This window comes from Pipistrellus kuhlii, unplaced genomic scaffold (genome assembly GCF_014108245.1).
Source record: "Pipistrellus kuhlii isolate mPipKuh1 unplaced genomic scaffold, mPipKuh1.p scaffold_m20_p_89, whole genome shotgun sequence".
Lineage (NCBI taxonomy): Eukaryota > Metazoa > Chordata > Mammalia > Chiroptera > Vespertilionidae > Pipistrellus > Pipistrellus kuhlii.
The window spans coordinates 356,500-374,902 of record NW_023425594.1 but is presented as its reverse complement, the minus strand read 5'-3'; the positions used below and the strand labels follow the sequence as shown (position 1 = coordinate 374,902).

Below are 18,403 nucleotides of genomic sequence, written 5' to 3'. Positions count from 1 at the left end.
ATGTGTTGTCTGGTGCCTCTTTTTTGTAGAGGTCAATAGTCGCCCTGAACAGACAGCCTTTATTGTGCTCCTGTGGACAATATGAATTATATTCTCCGTTAGCAGTATGTATTACATAAGTGTCAGCAATGTTTAGGGGAACTACTCTCCACGAGCATCAGGATGTATGAGACTTCATAGGCTGATAGGCTGGTGTCATTTGTTGTAAGACTCTGAGGTGGAGTTAGTTTGGGACATAAACACTGTTTTCATAGTCATGGGAAACACTGCAGTTAAACTAGATGGAAAGTGACTCTTCTAGATATAAGTCCACAGTAGTCCAGGGCCTGTGTTTTGTATGATCTTTGAATATATCCTGAGGTCCTCCATCACTATTTCCTGTGCTTGTAGTCACTGGCAGACAAAATAATGTACTGGTTTTTGGACTCCCCTGGTCCCTGTAGGTTGTTCACCTCAAGGTTGTAGCTCAACAGGCAAGAACTCAAAGCTAGAGGAAGGATAATGCTGTAATCAGTCCCAGGTGTGTCCTTTGTTAACAGCATACCTGTTGATTCCAATGACAATTAGTCTTTTTTTTTAAAAATTGTTTTATTGATTTTTTTCAGAGAGGGAAAGAGAGTTAGAAGCATCTGTGAGAGAGAAACAGCGATCAGCTGACTCCTGTATACCTCTTACTGAGGATGTGCCCATAATCAAGGTATATGCCCTTGACAGGAATAGAACCTGGGACCTCTCAGTCTGCAGGCCAATGCTCTATCCACTGAGCCAAACCGGTTAGGGCAGCAATTAATCTTTACTATTTGTCAATATTTGCTGCCACTGAAGCAAGGTTGGTCCTTCCTGAGAACTGACATGCAACAAAGTGCTTCTTTCTCATGTGTGCTATTTGGTGAGCCCTGACCTAGAGATAAAGCTGTGAAACTGTCACATGTGGCATAAACCACCTGTAATTCCTACACAGGGTGGGGCACCAAAGGCTCACACTTGTAAGTTCTGAAAACACAGATTATTTTTTTTAAATATATTTTTAGAATACCTTTATTCTTTTTTGGAGGGAGCGAGACGAAGAGAGGGTAAGAGAGAGAAACATAGATCTGCTGCCTCCTGCATGCCCACTAGTGGGGTTCCATTTGGGGATGTGCACTGACCTGGAATCAAACCAGAGACCTTTCAGTGAATGGTTTGATACTCAAGCAGCTGAGACCACCAGCCGGGCAGAGTTTTATTCCTGTATTATTATCATTAATTTTTATTATATTATTTTTATTATATTATTTTGCATACCAGCAACTCTAAACCTTTTTGCCACATCCTTTATTTTCCTAATACCCTGTTATAATCTCTCTCTGCCTTCCAGGCAGTGATGGATTTTTCTTTTTTACAAAAAATAGTTCATAATTTTATAGGCAATCCTTGGTGTACTCAACAAATACTAGTTTCCTCCACGTACACAATTTGAGGTTCAACACAAATGCTTATGTTAAAGAAATAATAAGTTAGCCGAGACCGGTTTGGCTCAGTGGATAGAGCGTCGGCTTGGGGACTGAAGGGACCCGGGTTCGATTCCTGTCAAGGGCATGTACCTTGGTTGCGGGCATATCCCCAGTAGGGGGTGTGCAAGAGGCAGCTGATCGATGACTCTCTCTCATCGATGTTTCTAACTCTCTCTCTCACTTCCTCTCTGTACAAAATCAATAAAATATATTTAAAAAAATAATAATAAGTTACTTTCGAGTAGTACTGTGTTCAATGAATAATCACTTTATCTATTGATATGTCTTTTTTGTTATTTTTAGGTTTTGAATATTATAAATAAATCTGAGAATATATGCATTCAGTTCTCTCTATAGATATGTGTTTTACTTATCACACTCTTGCGTGACTGAAACGGGTTTGGCTCAGTGGATAGAGTGTCGGTCTTCGGACTGAAAGGTCCCAGGTTCAATTCCGGTCAAGGGCATGTACCTTGGTTGTGGGCACACCTCCAGTGGGGTGTGCAGGAGGCAGCTGGTCGATGTTTCTCTTTCATCAGTGTTTCTAACTCTCTATCCCTTTCCCCTCCTCTCTGTAAAAAATCAATAAAATATATATATTTTAAAAAAACCTGTTGTGTAGGTGAATGTTTTATATTTAAGATATGCAGAACTGTGAACCATAATGGTCATTCCCTTTTCCTTCCCCTTAACCAACAGTAAATAAAAATTTCCAACTTTCTGCTACCCTGCAAGGACATACAGTGGTTAACCTTTTGAAATGGTTATCCCGGAAATGCATATAATGTTAATTCACTTTCATTTTAATTCCATCTACCTAAGAATTTTTTTAAAATATAGATTTTTTTTACAGAGCAGAAGGGAAAGGGATAGAGAGAAACATCGATCAGTTGCCTCTGCACACCTACTACTGGGGATGTGCCCACAACCAAGGTATTTGCCCTTGACTGGAATCGAACCCAGAACCTTTCAGTCCTCAGGCGGACACTCCACTAAGCCAAACTGGTTTTGGCAGCTCATCCTTGATCTTCCGGTTGAGGTTGTTGGTATAAATAGTATGGTTGGGTTGGGTTGGTTTGGGTTAGATCTCGGGAACTAGGACAATGGAACTATAGGTCCACCTAGTGGCTGCTTCTCCAGCTGAGCTTTATTAAATTTTTAAGTAGAATGTAATGTGTATTTTTTGTTGTTGAAGGTGTTACAGATGTCTCCCATTTACCCCGTGTATAAGTTCTTTGGGGGATTTCTCCTATTTCCCCCCCCCCCACACCTTCCCCTGAAAGGTCTGTGAGTCTGTCCCAGGTCACCAGGCCTCGGGGCCCATCTCCTCCCTCCCCAGCCCCACTGACAGCGCGCCACCGCCTGGATGGACTGCGTGGAGAAAACTACATCACCCAGAAGGCAACGCGCACGCTTCAGTAGAGGTCTACGCGTCTTGGTTCTGCGCACGCGGTTAGGGCGGGACTTCCGGTATTCTGGCGGACTGTTGGACTTCCGTTAACGGTTCAGCGCGCCGGTTGGGCGTTGGTCGCGCTGAGGAGGCGGCGTGGAGGGCGGTGTCCCGCCGGGCAGGGTGTCTGAGGCGGGGGGCCCCCACCCGGCGGGACTGGGTCCCCGGGCCCCCGCCTCCTCCCGCGGACACAGCGCCCTCAGCGGCCCCGGCGGCCCTCCCGCCTCGGGGCGGCGCCGCTCAGGCCGCAGCCCAGGCCGCCGCCCGGAGCAGTGAGTGCCCGTGGGGGCCGCAGGGGCGGGCGGGGCCCGGGAGGCCGGGGCGGAGGGGGGCGGCCGGCCTGTGTGTCTAAAGGGACCGGGGCTTCCGGGAGGAGCCTGTCCTCCTCAGGGCCGGGCTGGCTGTGCGCACAGAGGGACGGAGCCCGAGGGGGCGGCGGCCCCGGCCCCGGGGCTGGGCCAGGCCCCGAGCAGCTGGGCCCCGGGTCCTGGCGGCGGAGCCGGGCCCTCAGCGCCTTCAGCTCCCACAGGCCCTGCGGTCAGAGCCGCTCGGGGGCCGGGCTGTGGGCTGAGGTCAGGGCCTCCCACTGCGGGGGCCTCAGGCTGTGGGGCCTGGGCTGTCCAGCCGCTCCTCCTGCCCCGGGACCTGCAGACCCTCAGCCCAGGGTCCTGAGGCCACGGCTGGGGCTGGAGGGAGTGGACCCTGGTTTGGGCACCGGGTGGGTGAGATGTGGGAGGGCCTCCCAGGCACAGGGACCGGGATGTGCAAAGGCTGGGAGTGAAGACTGAGTTGGCTCAGCAACTGGCAGGTATTCTTTAAAAACATATATATTTATTAATTTCAGACATAGAAAGGGAGAGAGAGAAAGAGACAGAGATGATCCATGAGTCCCGGCCTCACCTCCCTGCCCTGCTTCCCTCCCCAGATTGTCCTTAGGCACCTCAAGTTTGTGCCTCTCCCTCTGCTACAGCCTTGGGTGGGTGTTATAATTGTAAAGTCCTATGCTCTGGGCTTAGCAAATAAAAGCAAAACAACCACAACACTGGGTTTCTGTCTTGCCAGCAACAGTGCCGCTTAGGCTGCCTTCTTAGGGTGCAGCCTTTTGCAGCGGAGGCCTCCGGTCTAGATTCTCTGGTCAGCAGCAGTCTTGTTGCTTTCCTTTCCAGAGTTGGATGTTCCACCTGTCACCAAGGCTTTAGTGCAAGGCAGCTTCCTCACCCTCTGAGCCTGCTGGCTGGTGTGCCGCCCCAGCCCAGTCCCCGTTCCTTCCATTCTCCAGGTGTCCTCTGCCCTTCATTGTCAGTTGTCTCCTCAGCTGTGTCTAGTTTGCTAATTCCAGGGGGATGTTCTCCAATTTATTTGCTTTGCCAGTCTGGCCCTGGGATGAGGTGCATGTCATGTCTGCCTATTTGGCCGCCATTTTCTTCCACTTGATTGTGGTTCTTAATAGATGAGTTTGAAGGAAGAAACAGTCACGGAGAAAGGCCTTCAAAGCAGGACTCGGCTGCCTCTGTGGGTGTGGACTATCAGAGTCTGGGCAATAATTGGTCTCATTTGAATTTGGCACGCATTCTCTGGACCACACTTGCTGAGTAGTGAGAGGCAAATGACCTGACTTATGTGGCCTTGAGCTGGGAGTGTCGGTGTGGGAGAGGTGTGATAGAGTCCTGTGCCCCTGGCTAGGGAGTGAATTTATGGCTACATAGACAAGAGAGTACATGAAGGGGGAGTCCATTTCTGTATTCTCTGGATGATACAATAAGGACAATTTTAGGGTACCTGTCTGAAAAGGGGTGTTGTGGTGCTACATGCCAGTTCAGATCTCAGATACCATTTATCTACCCACCTGCCTGTTGTTTAGGGCTGTTAGAGTCATTGATAGGAACGAGGTAGCATACATCAGTGTCACTCAGGCTTGAAAATCTCCAGGTGTGGGTATGGGAGAAGGGTAAGACATACATACATTATGGAAGTGGTAAACTATAAATTTTTTTTTTTTTACATTTTATTGATTTTACACAGAGAGGAATTGAGAGGGACAGAGAGTTAGAAATGTCGATGAGAGAGAAACATCGACCAGCTGCCTCCTGCACACCCCCCCACTGGAGATGTGCCCGCAACCAAGGTACACGCCCTTGACCGGAATCAAACCCGGGACCTTTCAGTCCGCAGGCTGACGCTCTATCCACTGAGCCAAATCGGTCCCGGCTAAACTATAATTTTTGAAGAGCAAGTGTTGGGAAATAACCCATCCTCACAACAGCAGATTTGAGTTCTCTCTGAAGTTGTGCCTCTGAAAATGAAGCTGTGTAGAAAAAGTGTGTTTCAAAGAATTATGTGGAGCAGGTACTGCAAAGTGATGGCCCTAGCAAACGGGGGGTTGGGCAAAAGGGTGAAATATGAGAAGAAAGTGACTGACGAGACCAAATCCTGGTATCTTATGTTCGGAGTAGACGGAGCCATTGGTTGTGGGGGGGTGGGGAGTACGATGCAAATTAAATCCTCGGAGAGAAGCTGATCAAGAACTGAATTGTCCGCATTATGACAGGATATGGACTTTGAGGACATGGCCATTGCCTTCTCTGAGGAGTGGGGGATCCTTGATGAGGCTCTATGATGTGATGCTGGAAGTTTTTGTACTTGTAGCATCTGTAGGTAAGACCTTCACATCTCTCTTCATGTCCTAAAGTGATGTTCTCTCTTCCCATATTCTCTGATGTAACTTTCTCTCTCCCACAGCCAGTGCATAGACTCTGCTGATCACCCACTTTCTTGTCAGCCGTGCTGCAGCTGCCAGTGCTGAGGTGTGTGGAGAGTCCTGAGCACTGAACTCCTGAAGCATCCCTGACCCATTGTCTCACAAAGTGCAGAAAGTGTCTGGAGTCACGAGTGTCACAGACAGCTTCCCCTCGGAGGTACTGACAGTCACTCTGAGGGGGCACAGAGCTGGAGGGCATCCTGGCCCCTTCTCTCCTGGAAGATAGGCCGGCTGGCCTCCGATTAACTGGAGATCATGGTCTTTCTGAAGAGGTCACTTAGCACGTCATCCTGGTAACTGGGGAGTGTCCTACCGAGAGGAAGAACTGAAATGCAGGCATGAGGGTAGGAGTGTCCTCAGAGAGCCCTCCTTTTCCCTACACGCCCCCTCCCAGATGTCCCCATGCAGGCCACGTGGCCAGGATCAAAATTTCTGCTCCTACTCGGCCTGTTCACAGCTTAGCGTCACCCCAACATCCCTTGGTCAGGATGGCTAGGGCTTGGTGGCTGTGGTCGAGGCTGCCTCTGTGGGGGGCCCTCCCTTTGGCATTAGGTCCCCAGGGCCTGGGGCAGAGAAGGACAGTGACAAATGGGGTTGCAACATCCATGCAAGGTGGGGCGATCAGAACAAGGCCTAGAAGCAGAGGCAGCAGGGAACATGGAGCCCAGCGGGAAAAGCCGGGCTGCGTACCTCACGGGCTGTGGTCTGAATGGGAGCCCCTGGCTGCGGACCTGAGCTGGAGGCCCTGGGAGGCCAGTCCGTGCTCTAACCATGGCTCCCGAGGGTGAGCCCTGAGGAGCTGGGAGAAGATCCTCATCTCTGCTTGGTGACTTGAATTGCAAACTCAGTTTTACTTGCATTTTGTGCTTTTCTGCAATCTCTGCGTTTTCTACCATGAAATTAATTAACTCTTGTCAAAGGTAATCGAAGAAAAAAGAAGTTAGGGGAAAACCCCTAAAAGACCGTCAACTCCCTCGTAGTAAGACAGGAGATGGGCTCTCCAAGTGCAAGTGAAACATGCATGCGGTTGGAGTTCCAGGAGCATTAGGACGAGGCTGCTTTGCCCAGTGTCTGGCTCCTGGCCGCCTGAGGACTGTTGGGATTCCTGCCCCTTGCACACCCTTCTAGGACCTGAGGCCCCTGCCCCTCAGCCACTCAATGCCTGCACTCACCGTGAAGCACCCACATCTTATGACTTGTAATCGGGGGAAATGGCTTTAAGTCTGGTGCAGTGAACCGGACAAGCATCCACTGTATGGAGTCACATGCGGAGCAGAGAGGTAGAGATGTGCAGACAGCAGCAAAGGCGGAGAGATCACTGGTTTGCAGCAGCACGCTCTGGAAACAGGCGGAGGGCAGGCCAGGACTGGGCAGCCCGGGAATCAGAGCAGGTGCATGCGACCAAGTCAGTGCCACTTCCAGAGAAGGGGACAGTGCGATGGTCACGCATTTGCTTTTCTGGCGACCTTGTGTTGATGGTGATACAGCTTTGCCATTTACAGGACCAATGATAACCTTTCCTTTTAAAATAAAGTTAAGTGGAAATAATGAGTGGATCTGAGGGAAAAGATGTCAGTAATCACAGAGGTGGTATAAGCATGGCAAAATCAGAGAGATGGTACAAGGGCGGCTGGAGACAAAACAAGGCAGTAGCTCAAGGCCCCTGTGGACCGGTTCTCCCAGCTCTGACCGTGACTGTGAGCTGATGTTCTGTCCACTGCTGCTCTCAGAGCAGCATCCAAGATGTCGCAGGACCTTAGCACATCCCCAATGTCACTCTGGGCTGAATCCTGGTTCAGCAACTTCGATCCAGTTATTTGAAATGCTTGAGTGAAGCAATAAATACTTCAAAACATAAAACTGTCTAAAAAGGGACTTATCTGCAAAAGCCAACGATTCCATGCTCTGACAATGAACTTGGATAAAGGGCAGCGGTTTTTAATTTAGCTGCTCAAAAAGAACTCTTAAAAAATCTTCCAACGGAGGCCGCACATGTGATGAAGCATCGTGATGGCCGATGAGCTCTGTGGTGCACACGGGCATGATCTTCACGCCTGCAGGTTCTCCAGAGGGGGTAGCAGTCAGCCAGGGGCTTACTGAGCACGGACATTGTGGCCCAAGGACCAGTGTGTATGTCCTGAGGCTCTGTAAACTGCTGTGCTGAAGTACGGCCCCGAGGCTGTGACAATTCATCTCTTTTGAAGTCAGAACCCACGTTAGTACTTCAACTTGGGGTCAAGTAGTTTTTTATGGGTTATTCCCTCCCCCCAAATGAAGGAGGGTGTATGGTGAAGACATTAATAAAGGGAAAGGATTGGGAATTCTTAGTGTCAGAAAAACTGAGGTTCGTTAGGAGAGGGTGGCGTGTCAGTGTAAGACCAGAATCCTAGACATTTAGACAGAGCTGGGAGGACACTGCCCTTATCCTTGCTTTTGCTTCTCCAAACGTGACTCTTTTTGCACCCATTTGCTAAATTGTTCCCCCCACCTCACCCACCCATCCAATAACCCAAGTGGAGAAGGGAAAAAAAACAAAACACCCACACAATAACAGATGACGCCACATTAGCTAAACGTCCTTGGAAAATTGGAATCCTCTCCAGCCCAGGAGTGATGGAAACATTACCCACGGCAAAACCAGAATCAGGACTCAGTGAGTCATTTATGCTTTGACTCCATTTAATGAATGTAGTGGCACCTTGTGCCAATGCTTTACTTGGCACGAGAGGGGAATTCTGTATTTCTCAAGAAGTCCATGCAAATACTAGTTTTTAATTTCAGTGAGTTACATTATTAAACAGGTATGTTTATTAATTTAGGGCATGGCTTTTCTATGACATTTTTTTCCCTCAGAAGGGATGGGAGAGGGAGAGAGATGCATCAACGATGAGAAAGATGCATTGATGCCTTCTACACTACCCCTACTAGGGATTGAGCCCATACTGTGGCACCTGCCCTCACCAGGAATCCAAAGGGGACCTCCTGGTTTCCGGGACAATGCTCAACCAACTGAGCCACACCAGCTTGAGCCCACCGCAGGCGTCTCACTCTTCCGGCCAGCTTGAGCATGATGGGATGGCTTCCACGGGCCCAGGAGGATTGTCTGGGATTGACTTCACTCATTCTCTGCAACCTTTTTTCTTTGGTTTGAAAAACTTGACGAAGGCTTTGGCTCTAATCCAGTGCTTTTTCCTGTTAGATGTAGAGTTTTAGGACATGGCCAGCCCTCATGCCCCGCTAGCTGGGGAAGTGGCCCTGATTTAGGGTTCTTAGGGACGGTGCTTTTCATGAGCATCATGATAGTTGTACGTGGGTCTCAGGGTGTGGGACACAATTTTCTGTTGCAAGTTCCTCTAACTGACTCAATGAATTGAAAGGGTAATACATTGCAACTAACTGGAAATGGAGGCATTCTAATGTCACAAGAAGGACCTCATCTGGGTTCTAATTCTGCCTCTGCCACAGAGCAGCACTGAGCTTACTCAACTCACTTCCTTTCCTCATCGATGCCTCAATGTCCCTGGCAACAGAAGGGACAGGTTGGGGGATTGGAAATTCTGTAATTTCAACAGAGAGGCCTTGCAGAATTTGTGCTGATTGGACCTCAAGGCTGGGCCAGGACAGGTCAACGTGAAGGCCTAGCACCTGGGCCCTGCAGGACAGGCCGGAGGTCTTGGGGACCGAGCCGGCCCACCACCGGGAATGGTGATCTCCAGAGAAGGGAACGTGTTTGTGAACCACCCTGGAGTCCACGACTCCAAAAGACTGCAGGGAAGGCCAAGCCTCCTGCTGGCCCAGGTATCTGGCTCAAGCTTCCTTCCCAGACAAGAACACAGTTTCCTAGGTCCGGAAACTTTGAAAACTTGATACTCCTGCTTTAAACCAGACTTTCTGTCTCCTTAGACGGGCTCATGGCCAGCTGGCACTCACCATCCCTCACAGGATAACCCTGAGGGCAGGACAGAAAAAACCTCTAAATTCTTTCCGTGCTGGCAGAAACCTGCCATCGAGCAGAAGATGCAGGCCCAACAAACCGGTCGCTGCTCCAGATGGCTACAGCTTTCCCCACCTGTGAAATGCAAGCTCCCTGTTCTGTGTTTACAATACTGCTGCTTGAATCAACTCAGTTCTTGGGAAGAGGATCCTGGGTCTCTTATGCTTCTGTAATTGCGTCGTCCTCTTCCTCCATTGTATGTAAGGCATTGAATTGGTCTCTATAAACAGGCGAAAGAAAAAAGTCTTGTGTTTAAAATAAAACACATGACTCACCAGCCCAGGCCAGGACCTGGCCGAGAAAGGCTGGCATTTTTCTGGGACTCGGACATCACGGGACTCATGGCAATCATGATCCCTGAGTTGGGAAAATGAGGATCGAAGCATGTGATGTGGGTCTGGGAACCCTAAACGTCGACAAGACCTGCAGAAGTGTCGGGGGGTCAGGCTGTTCCTCATCTCAGGAGAGCAAGCCTTGAGCCATCGGAACCTCAGCTCAGAAATGCGTGGGCTTTGACGGGTCAGACCCTGGTTTTCTGGCTTGAAATGAGTCTGCTGGATTGGGGCAGTGGCTCCGGCTCCTTCAGCCATGAAGCCGATGAGGCCCACCTAATGCGAGGGCTTCTCTGAGAGCTCACCAGGAAGCAAGCGGCCCGGGAGCAGTGATGCTCACACACCGCCATGCCCTGAACGCTGGCGTCACTGCGCTCCCAGCGCCCTTGGCTCGGCATCTGGCCTTCTGGTTTCCAGTGTTCTCTTCCCACCACCCTGCTGCTTGGCCTTGTGCTGCAGTGCTTTCCTGTCTGGCTCTGACCCACCCCCGACCCGTACACACACAAACCCATGGGGGGCAGGCCCCACAGTCTTCTCCGTGCTGGGGAAGACTCCGCTCGGAGCAGGCTCAGGAAACTTGCCTGCTCCCTGGCCCCCTGCAGACACTGTCTAATGCAGGACCATCATCAGATCATCCTCCTGGGTACCAGGCCGTGCTCTTCTAGTTGGCACCTGCCTGCCCTCTGTAGTTTTTACCAGCTGCATTATAGAGAGCCAATTTAGCACAGCATCGAGGGGTGAAGACCCCCCTGGACCCACCCCCCACCCCCCGATGCATCTCTGATTACTTGATGTCCAAACCACAAGGTTTCCAGCACCAAGCCTCTTCCTCCTGCCTCATTTCTGGAAGCTCCCTCAACCCTGTAGTCCAGCATCTCTTAAACACTCACTCCCAGTGAATCCAAATCATTAGTGAGGCACGGAGGCCTTCCACAGCTGAGCATCCCATGCTCCAGCTTTCTCTCTGCCACTAGCTGCACTTCCAGCAAGCAGACCACACCGAGTAGCAACTTCACCTCCCCCCACCTCCTGCCCCACTGGCTAGCCTGTTCCCCTCCAGGTCGGCAGCGGAATTTCAACTCCCACCGCCATGCTGCCTCCTATGCCTCCTTGGAGCTCTTCTATGCCTAACTGATGTGCACACAGCTCTGCTCACATCCCATCACGCCTCCTGGTTCCTGGCCATCAGGTCACAGGTTCTGCGTGCCTCTCAGGGCCTACACCACAGCCAGGTTTGTGTCCTATCGGCAGAAGCAGGACAACCACAGCATACCCACAACCCTCCTCCAGCCCATTCAGGGGAAATCAGACTCAGAAAGGGCTCAGCCTGCGATCCGAATTCTTTCCCTAGGTACCTCTGTCATATTTTTATATTGGACTTAATTCCAAAAGCAGATTAAGAATTGTCTGGCAATGGACCATGTCTTTGAAAAGCCAACAAAAGCCAAACCCCCCTCTTTGCAGAAAGCTGGAACCATCCCAGGAAACAAGATGGGCTGGGAAGATGGCCTGTCCCTTGCTCTTGGGACACCAGTGCATCCAGTGCTCTCTGCCCAGAATGTGGAGGCCCGGGCCTGAGCTGAAAGCCAAAAACCCTTCTGTGCACTGAGCCTTGTTCTCCTCACTCCCTTCCAGAAGGATCCAGTCCTGCGTGGCCGTCCTATCTGGCTTCTGAAGTGATGTTTCTCTTCCTCCAAGTTTTGCGTCATGCGGGTGAGCACCTGAAACCCAGATCAGCAGTCTCACACACCACACGCCCCTGCTGGGAACCTGCTCCCGGAAGAGGAAAAGGCCACGTGCACAAAGCGGCCGTTTCGGTGTGATCTACACCCGCCGGAAGGGCCAAGTGCCTTTCAGTCAGGCAGCCACTGCCACGTGTGGCCACAGAGCACTGAGCTCGCAGCCAGTCTGAGCTGAGACGCACCATCGCTGCAACATATTCAGCAGGTTCTGGGGACTCAAACGATGTAAACGCTCTCACTAATAAGCTGCGCTGCAGGGGCGGAAGCCATTACTGTCCATTTCCTGCCACAGGCGCTCGTTCTTCTGGGCTGGGCGACCACGACCTTGGCCTCCTGCTCCTGCTGCAGGGCCTCCCGGTTGGTGGTCAAGAGCTTCCTGAACTCCTACAGCCCTGCCTCCTGTTGGAGCTGGTCCTGCTGCCTGAGGAAGGAAACCCACCGCTAGACACGGACTCGCAGGAGCCTGCCCAGCCTCCGTGAGCGGCTTCTCCTTGCAGAGCTGAGGGAGGCAGGGATGGGCAGCGGTCTCCTCCTGAAGCTCCATGCACTTGACGCTGCTCTCCTGCAGGGCCAGGGAGGCGCCCACAGCTCCTGGACTCTGCCCCGAGAGGCTGGTTTTCTTCCTCCAACGCCAGGATCTGGCTTCAGGCTGAAGAGCAAAGTGGAGTCTGAGCCCAGATTCCAGGGCCTCTGCTTCACCTCTCTGCCCCTGGCCCGACATGGCCATCCCCTGAGCCATCCCCCTAGGTCTGAGGGTGCCCTCCCTTTTCCTCAGGGTGCGGTTGCTGTCGGCACCTGAGGGTTCCTCAGGCCATTGTGGCCCTCCTGCTGGCTCAGCCGGGTCCGTTAGGGCAGCTGCCCAGAGCTTAGGAAGAAAGCGGGTGACCGTGGAGGTCCCGATGCAAAACTTCAAGACGCTTGAGCCCCTTTTTGCTAATTCTAACCTGACTGTCTATTCAAGAATTGCAGAGACTCGCAGAGACTGCAAAGTGATGGCGTGGTCTGTGCCAGCCCTCAGGGTGGGGGGCTCAGCTGGGAGTGTGAGAGGCTCTGGGGCGTGTGCCCAGTACTGCCATCCCCGGGCAAGTTTCTTCGGGTGGAGAGGTCATTTTGCAATTTCATGATCCCATTGAAGAAAGAATGAGATGGAAAATCTAAATTGCTTGAAAAAGTCTGAATGATGCTGAAACCGGTTTGGCTCAGTGGATAGTGCGTCGGCCTGCAGACTGAAAGGTCCCAGGTTTGATTCCGGTCAAGGGCATGTACCTTGGTTGCGGGCACATCTCCTGTATGAGGTGTGCAGGAGGCAGCTGATCCATTATTCTAATCTCATCGATGTTTCTACCTCTCACTCTCCCTCTCTGTAAAAAATCAATAAAAAATATATTTTTTTAAAAAAGTCTAAATGAGATAAAAACAAGATAAACACAGGAAAAGGCAGATTTCCTCTTTGGTTTTAAGCGCGAGCACAGACAGATTGGGGCCCACAAACCCGAGAAGAAGGGGAGTTCCCAGCCCCTTCCTGCCTCCAGCAGGGGCGTGACTGTAGGCAAAGGACTGTCTGAGGCGTCAGGCACTCCCTCACCTGTTCCTCCAGGGCCACACCCTCAGCCCTGGGAGCCTCCTCACACTGCACTGCCCCTAGGGCTGCACCGCACCAGCTTCCTATACCCCCTCCTCCAGGCTGGAAGGACTGGAGGGGACACCGGCTTACAGGGCAGCACGTCCTGCTGGTCTTTCTCATCGGGCCTCAAGGACTGTGGCACAGACCCAGAAGCCAGAACAGATTGAAGACCCCGAGCAGCAGGGAGCTCAGCAGGGGAGCAAACGCACCTTCATGGCCCCAACTCCAGCTCAGCACTCACCACACACAAACACGCATGCTCAACACACGAACACACACCGAAGGCTTCGTCCTGACCAGGCTGCAAAGACACTAACCGCCTAAAACCACCAAGTCACAACCTGTGCTCATTCACACGGGACCTGTGCAGCCTCCGCTTTAAAAGTAACACTTTTAGAAACTGGGGTGGCCCTGATCTGCGAGGCTCAATGGTTGCACGTTGACCTATGAGTCAGGAGGTCACGGTGCCATTCCGGGTCAGGGCACATGCCCGGGTTGCAGGCTCCATCCCTAGTAGGGGGCATGCAGGAGGCAGCCAATCAGTGATTCTCATCACTGATGCTTCTCTGTCCCTCTTCGTCTCTGAATCAATAAATACAAATATTTGAAAAAAAAAAAAAATAAAATAAATAAATAAATAAATACAAATATTTGGAGAAAATTGGGGTGAAATAGGTACAACACGGAATCCACCCTGTGGCATCTGCTAGGTTCCCACTGACCTGCACTCGCCCCGCCCACCTCCTGTCGATACCTCACAGCAAGGCACTGAGCTGCTGGGAAGTAAGGGTGAGGGACCTCCAAGGGCAGCAGTGGAGCTGGCGCAAGTCTGTTTTCCCTGAAGACCAGCGCCCCCCAGGCTCTCCTGATGACACGTTTATGGGGAAACAATGGTCCCCTCCTGGGTGCTAGGCTCACCAGCACCGAGAGCCAGAGCAATGAGGATCCTTATAAGACCAGGGCACAAGCGCAGCCATCCTGTGGGCCAGACCGGCAGAGAGCTTCACAGTCTCCTCCGCAGAGATGCACAGCAATCCCTGGGGAGCTGGCTGCCCAGACTCCCTGCTGCACGGCCTGCCACCCCACCCACCTTCCCCTGGCCAACCACACATCTTGTCTGGGTGCTAGGAGGAGCCCAAACATAAGCAGGGGGGAGAGAAGCCTGAGAATCGGACAGTAGCAACAGAAAGCAGACCACACCCATCTGCCCGTGAGGCAGCTCGTTGACCCATTTTGCAGATAAAGAAAACATGTTTAGCCGAGACCGGTTTGGCTCAGTGGATAGAGGGTCGGCCTGCAGATTGAAGGGTCCCAGGTTCAATTCCGGTCAAGGGCATGTACAATACCTTGGTTGCGGGCGCATCCCCAGTGGTGGGTGTGCAAGAGGCAGCTGATCGATGATTCTCTCTCATCGATGTTTCTGACTCTATCCCTCTCTCTCTCTCTGTAAAAAATCAATAAAATATATATTTAAAAAAAAAAAAAGTTTAAGAGAGGCCTCCTGGCCAGCAGGCGGAGGAACGAGGACTCGAAGCCGAGCCTTTCTAACTCAAGATCCCACCGCACCATCGACACAAAAGTTCATCCACGCTTTGTCCCTGGGCTGCCAGCGAAGCAGCAGGCGTGGGAACACCACGAAGCCCCCGGCCCTGGCCTGCGAGGGCTCACCAGCTACACGCAGCGCCCGCATCAGGGGGGCTTTCCGACCCCACCAGCCACCCTGGGCTCTGACAAGCATTTGGTCTGAGAGGGTCCCTGCCACCGGCACCACTCGTGTGATCCACCAGGGGGCAGTGTGCTCCCCACGACCCTGAACTCCCAGAACAGGGATTCCCGGTTTGCCCACTGCTGGCCCCAGGAGTGCCAGGACACCAAACCACAGAAGGAACTCGCTTCTCACCCAGACTCACAGTTCAACGAACTGACTTGAGGTTTGGAGCTGATGGGCCCCCTTGGAGAGAAGGAATATCCACCTGCTTTCAGCAGCCTCTCCGTGATGCTTAGAGATGTTGCTCAGAATTGGAAAAGCAGCCCCTCCCCAAACCAGCCCAAGGCCCTCCTGCACCTGCAGAGCTCTCAGCACACCTCCCCTGCACCCCCAGGTGCAGGCGCGCTGGTGTTGAGCACAGGGCCTGGCTTCCTGTTTGCTGGCTGCCCAGACTCCCTGCTGCACAGCCTGGCACCCCACCCACCTTCCCCTGGCCAAGGAGGGGCCCAACACAAGAGGGTATAGAGAGAGAGGCCTGAGAAGTGGACAGTAGCAACAGAAATCAGACCGCACCCATCTGCCTGAGTATGATGTGAACAGAGGGAAACAGCCCAGGCTACTGTTTTTTTCTTTGTTTGTTTTAAAATATATTTTATTGATTTTTTTACAGAGAGGAAGGGAGAGGGATAGAGAGTTAGAAACATCGATGAGAGAGAAACATCGATCAGCTGCCTCCTGCACACCCTCTACTGGGGATGTGCCCACAACCAAGGTACATGCCCTTGACCGGAACCGAACCTGGGACCCTTCAGTCCACAGGCCAACGCTCTACTCACCGGTTTCGGCCTTATCTGTTTTTCGAACGTATGTATTGATCTCAGAATGGAAGGGAGATGGAGAGGTAGAAACGTCAATGAGAGAGAATCATGGATCGGCTGCCTCCTACAGGCCATTCGTGGGGATGGAGCCAATGACCTGGGCATCTGCACTGGCCAGGCAGGCCCTGTCTGTCTGGAGGGCTTTAAGTGGTGGCCACGCAAGCCGCTGAGCTAAGTTAGCGATTCTGCCATCAGCAGGTCACTGTATTGTCAGCAGCACCACCCCAGTAGCGGGAAAGAAGACAACATAAACCTAAAACTGCCCCATCTGTTGTACACGTGGTGCGAGAGTGTGAGGGTACAGCCTCGTCTGCTGGGAGGAGTGCACCTACTGACAGGTATGGGACTTGGCTGAGCCCCGTTCCTTAACAAGGAAGGGGTGGGGCTAAGAGTCTGCACTGGGTTTGAGGGCTGAGTGTAGGCCCCTCAGTCCCACAGTCACTTCCACTGATGTGGCTCCTGGAAATGAATGGCTATCTGGACAAGCTTTTGTTCAACACACAGTTCCTAAAAGATTATAAGTGAGCCGAAACCGGTTTGGCTCAGTGGATAGAGCGTCAGCCTGTGGACTGGAGGGTCCCGGTCAAGGGCATGTACCTTGGTTGCGGGCACATCCCACTAGGAGGTGTGCAGGAGGCAGCTGATTGATGACTCTCATTGATGTTTCTAACTATCTCTCTCCCTCTCTGTAAAAAAAATCAATAATATATATGTATATATATTTTAAAAAAAAGATTATAAGTGAAAACTAACCATTAATTCTATGACGGTCTATCTACATCTCTAAAGTGCATTTTGTTCCCATCAGCCTAAGTATAGAAAAGTGATATGTTCCTTTTAGGGAACAACAATACGTTTATTTTATTTTGTGAAGTCTCACCTAGAGAGCTCAGATCAGGAATCCTCCCCACGTCTCCCCTGGCAGGTCTGTCAGTCTGTCCCATCTCCTCCTTCCCCAGCCTCACTGGCAGCCCCACACACCTTGTTCCTCAGGTTTCTGGGCTGGAAAGCCAGCCCTCTCCTGGGCGGCTCGGAAAACTACATTTCCCAGAGAGCAATGCGCCAGTGCTTCCGGTCAAGGCGGGACTTCCGGATTCTTCCTCGTGGCGGACATTTTTACTTCTCCCAGTTCTACCTCGGCTCAGGGGCTTCACCGCGCCGCTCGCTAGGAGGAGGAGGAGGCGTGGGGGGCGGCGTCCCGCCGGGCAGGGTGTCTGAGGCGGGGGGCCCCCACCCGGCGGGACTGGGTCCCCGGGCCCCCGCCTCCTCCCGCGGACACAGCGGCCCCGGCGGCCCTCCCGCCTCGGGGCGGCGCCGCTCAGGCCGCAGCCCAGGCCGCCGCCCGGAGCAGTGAGTGCCCGTGGGGGCCGCAGGGGCGGGCGGGGCCCGGGAGGCCGGGGCGGAGGGGGGCGGCCGGCCTGTGTGTCTAAAGGGACCGGGGCTTCCGGGAGGAGCCTGTCCTCCTCAGGGCCGGGCTGGCTGTGCGCACAGAGGGACGGAGCCCGAGGGGGCGGCGGCCCCGGCCCCGGGGCTGGGCCAGGCCCCGAGCAGCCTGGGCCCCGGGTCCGGCGGGGGAGCCGGGCCCTCAGCGCCTTCAGCTCCCACAGGCCCTGCGGTCAGAGCCGCTCGGGGGCCGGGCTGTGGGCTGAGGTCAGGGCCTCCCACTGCGGGGGCCTCAGGCTGTGGGGCCTGGGCTGTCCAGCCGCTCTCCTCGGGGGACCTTGGACCTGGGGACCTGGAAGGGACACCAAGCCCAGAATGCTAAGCCCAGGTCAAGGGTCATGTGATTGGGACCTGATTGTGTCAGCCAGTGGAATTGTGGGTGATGGGGCCTTCCATGCATTGATTCCAGAAGGTGCCAAGGCTTGAAGTGAACAGTAAGCTGATTCAGGACCGAGCAGGTGTCCAAACGGGAACTGGCAACAGTGGGACAGGAATCCAGTCCAGAGGAGCTTTGGGACAACTGGGGTTTCTGTTCTGCTGGTGGTGGGGTCATTGGGGTCGTTGGAGCAGAAGAGCAGGGGATGTGTCCCAGGTCTCATTAGACTCCTGTGACTGCAGCATGAGGCACAGCATGGGTGCGAGGACGGGGGTGAGACTACAATGGAAGCTGCTGTGATGGCCTTGGTGAGGGGGATGATGACGGGAGCCCAGTGGAGGTTGTGGATGTGGAAGAAGCAGTTGCCTTAGGGATCAGTGATTTAGGTGTGGCCACCTGGATTTTCTAATTTTGAGGATTGGAGAGAGAGGTAAGAATCAGAGATGATGTAAAAGTTTGGATTTAGCATTTGAAGGTATAAAAGCACCGTCAACTGACATGGAGAAATTCATAGTGGGAAAAGTAATGTTCATTAGGGATATGAAATATTTTAATTTTTCCTTATTAGGGTATGGGATATTTCAGAGACCAGTTCATGACCATCT

The 18,403-nt window shown here is 52.6% G+C and overlaps 1 protein-coding gene and 1 long non-coding RNA gene across 2 annotated transcripts in view; both read right to left on the bottom strand.

The window, feature by feature from the left end:
- LOC118712380 (zinc finger protein 154) overlaps window positions 1-18,403 on the bottom strand; it is a 280,454-nt gene that overhangs the window by 197,712 nt on the left and 64,339 nt on the right. The window lies entirely within an intron of this gene.
- Window positions 1-18,403, bottom strand: part of LOC123651834 — a 48,205-nt gene that overhangs the window by 15,146 nt on the left and 14,656 nt on the right. The gene's annotated exons all lie outside the window — the stretch shown is intronic.